The 3994-nt window shown below is 39.6% G+C and overlaps 1 non-coding gene across 1 annotated transcript; it reads left to right on the forward strand.

Annotated features, from left to right (window-relative positions):
* The first annotated feature begins 1881 nt into the window (after positions 1–1881).
* LOC116871807 lies at positions 1882–2011 on the forward strand. The gene has a single exon (XR_004383516.1). It is a non-coding gene; the product is annotated as a small nucleolar RNA SNORA51 (small nucleolar RNA).
* The last annotated feature ends 1983 nt before the right edge of the window (positions 2012–3994 follow it).

The raw sequence follows: 3994 nt of genomic DNA on the forward strand, positions 1-3994 counted from the left end.
ACACATGGCATAGATAAAAAGTTTAGAGGGGAAAGTGAGTTGTTGAGGCCTGTGGTAACCAAGCAAATTTTTGTGGAACAGAGAGGACTTGAGCTGGGGCTTAGAGAATGTATACATCATATTCTGCTCTGAAATGACTTCTTGGATATGTGGCACAGACTTGTTCGCCACTCTCTAAATCTGACCTCCCCCCCTCAGGAACAGAGGAAAATTTATACATAACACTTCCAGTCCTAGCCTAGGAAACTCCCATTTGATGCTCCATGTGCCTTATTTTCTCCAAATTTTGGCTGAATGGTGACACTAAAGGCAACCATGGAAGCCACATCTCGAAGTCAGCAGAGACCCCATGAGCCTGTGGAGACCCCATGAACCTGCAACCTGGAATGACCACATGGAGCGGAATTTTTCCCTCCTTCCCCTCTCCCCAGCTACTGGTCTCTACTTCAATGAAAAATCAACTGTCTTCTCATCTGTTTCTAGGTCTGCCTGTTACAGCAGCCAGCTTTAACATACTATGTAACATGACCAGATTGACGTTAATTTTTTTTTTTTTTAGCACTTTGACAGTGTAAAAGTCAATATAATACAACATGTAAACTCTGAATCAGCTGAAAATATTTAATCTGCACTGAGGTTGTGGTGAGGTTGCTGGGAGGGAGAGGTGGGGTGGGATGGGAGTTGGGGGCAAGACTCCTATATAGTCATAAACAGAGTCCAATAAATTCGGAACTGAAGATGATGCACATGAATCTTTTGTTTTACAGATATAGATAGACATAAGAGTAAAGATGATACTAAATGACTTGTCTAGTATCTTAACTGGGGTATGTGGAAATTCCTGTTCCTCTCCACAAGGGCATGTGGGACTCTTGACACCCGTGCTGGTTCACTTCCCATTATTTTATTTTATTATTTTATTTAAATTTTACTTTGTTTTATTTACTTTATTTTTATTTTATTTATTTTTAAAGATTTCATTTATTTATTTGACAGAGATCACAAGTAGGTAGAGAGGCAGGCAGAGAGAGAGGGGGAAGCAGGCTCCCCGCTGAGCAGAGAGCCCAATGCGGGGCTCGATTCCAGGAGTCTGGGCTCATGACCTGAGCCAAAGACAGTGGCTTAACCGGCTGAGTCACCTAAGCGCCCTGCTTTCCATTATTTTAAATAACTGTTAAGTCTCATCTAAATTATATTTTAACACATGTACCAGTGGTAAAACTAGAAAAACAATTTTGTCATCCTCTTTTTAAAAATGACTGTACTTAAGACATAGTTGTCACCTCTACTTCATCTTCCCTGGCATCCAGAGTCCATTAAAATCCTCGATGGAATTCGTCAAATAAAGCTCACCAGTTTATAAATTCAAATGTTCACAAGTTTTCCTTTGGTGTGAATCTTGCTCTCTCTTTGACTTCATCGGCCTCAGGCAGTCACGTGGATGGTTTTGTTATACTTCACAAGTTATGACATGGCTGAACAAAGAGCAGCTCGTGGCTGATGGGCTGGAGTGTGGATTCACCTGCAGCTTAAATGACCATAACTGGGCAAATGGTCACAGCTGGATCAGAAGGGGCTAGATAAGGACAGTGATAGCAGAAGCTGAGACTCAAGACTTTAAATTAGGACTCCTTTATGTTCCCATTGCTTAGTATCCATACTGACTCTTGACCTTTGGAAGATGCTGAGCCTGTAAACAAGAGAAGAAGAGTTTGAACTTTGGGTAGAGAAATATGAGACAGAAAAGAGGCAGATCTCAGCACACATCTGGGTCTTTCAGTCTTTTACTTTACCTGAATGACACACTTTCACCTTTTGGTCTAGAAGTGCTTCTTTCTTTAGACAAAGCCCCAGTGTCTTTTGTCTTAAAATGACTCAGGCAGCCTCCTGGTGCTTGCCACTAGCTATGTTCTTAAACTGACTCTACTGAAAGAGGAGGTGGAGTAAACCTGCCCATACATACCCCAGCCTAGGCCCTTTGCCTGGTCTGTATTGTGAAGGGTGGAAATGGAGAAAATAAATAAATAAGTAAATAAAAGAAACGCCTGGGGCAATGATAACGCTCTAAACAACTCCTTTCTCCCAGATATGAACAAAAGAGAGACTCTAAAAATCTCTTGAATCCTTGTCAATATCTTTGGGAACGGTTGAAAAGTCTCCATAATGGCAAAAGAAACTACGATGGAAATTTGAGGGATTCTTTGCAGGGATAGATCCTAACTAAGGAGATTTAGTTTTTGAGTCCTGCTAGGAATACCTTGGAACGTAATATGACTTCAGGCTATGGAAGCACTTGTGTTTTTGGATGTCAGATGTGTGTTTAAGACAGAGATCCAGGTCTTGCTGACTTTCAGTGTGTCACCCAGAGAGTTGATGGACAGACAGATGCCCTGAATTCCTTATGTTTTTGTTCCGAGAACGAGTACTGCCAAAACCACATTCTGTTACAGGGCTGGATCTAAGAGGACGTGTGTCACTGAGGCATTAATTAGGAAGTGCCCCTTCCAGTGGCCAGACCCCTACTTGCTCTGATCATGCTGTTACATCCAGCCAAGGATCTAGCTCTGCCAAGTGGACCACAAAACGAGAGATGCTCTTTTTTTTTTTTTAACCCAAGTGGAAAAGATGCCTGTGGTAAGCTCGTCCATGTTAGAAATTCACTCTTGCATATCTTATGTCTCTCAATGATACCTCCAAGGATTTTATTTCTTTAGACCTTAAGAGATCTTTGAGGAGATAAAGAGTGAAGATTATCAGGCAGTCACTTGAAGAACAATAGACAAAGTCAAAGGCATAAGAACACACACCAGTGGCTGCACACATCAATGCCCTTGTTATGATATCAGATCACGGTAATTTTTAAATGTTGCAATTTGGCAAATTGGATCTTCAAATAGGTGAATAAGTTCTCCTTAAAAAAATAGTACTCTTACACAGAGACTGATTGCTCTTTTTTTTTTGTAGTTTCTCTTCTGAGTGTTTGTTGTGTGTGTCTAATGCTCTACCCTTTGTTTTCCCAGCCCCACAGAAAGTGTGCTACTCTCTGCTGGTTTCTTACGATAGCTTTGCTCACTGAGGCAGAGCAGCCCGTGAAACTGTTCAATATATCTGATTGGCAGCTATCCTCAAGTGAAGCTGAAAGACACGGAGAGCATCCCCACCCCCCCTCCCTGTTTCTGAGGTATGGTTGCGGTTAATGAAAATTTATTACATTTCACCTGTTTGAATTTTATGTTGTCAAAGACGGTCCCATTGTTTTCACATTCAGAGTGATGTTTTTCTTCCTGTAGTAGCAGAAATAAATAACCAAATTATGAATGACTTATTTGCTAGATTATTTTAAGAATCACTTTGGCTTTTAAATGAAGGTATGCACGCGTGCTCTATTTTTAAGGCAAAGGAAAGATGGAACATTAATTTCAGCACAAATTATAAAAAATATAATGCTGGGGCTGTGATAACTCACTTGCTATAGTTAAGCTGATCTTCATAGTTCACTTAAAGAGAATAAACTATAATATTTAGAACTTAACCAAGGATGGTCTAAAATTATTCCCCTTCTGTAATATTAGCAAATGTTAAATCCTGTACGTATCTAATCAATAAAGAATTGTTAATGCCAAGGACTATTTTTTTCCTTGCTTATATTTCAATCTCTTTCTTCCAATAGATTCTTCCTATTGCCTTTAAAATTCTCATATTTCCCACTAAAAAGAAGTGACTGAACACTTAATTTCCTTTAGCAGCAAATCTACCTCTTTCTCTTCAAATGTAAACTTCACAAAGTGTTGTCTGCATTGTTTCCTTTTTAATGAATCTATTAATCCAACAAGTATTTATTTAACAGCTACATTAAACCACATACTGTTCTAAAATTAATTTGAAGGGTGCCTGGCTGGCTCATTTGGTGGAGTGTATGACTCTTGATCTTGGGGTTGTAAGTTTGAGACCTACCTTGGGTGTATTATTACTTAAAAATGAAATCGTTAAAAAA

Source organism: Lontra canadensis, unplaced genomic scaffold, assembly GCF_010015895.1.
Source record: "Lontra canadensis isolate GAN:19392208 unplaced genomic scaffold, GSC_riverotter_1.0 scaffold27, whole genome shotgun sequence".
Classification (NCBI taxonomy): Eukaryota; Metazoa; Chordata; class Mammalia; order Carnivora; family Mustelidae; genus Lontra; species Lontra canadensis.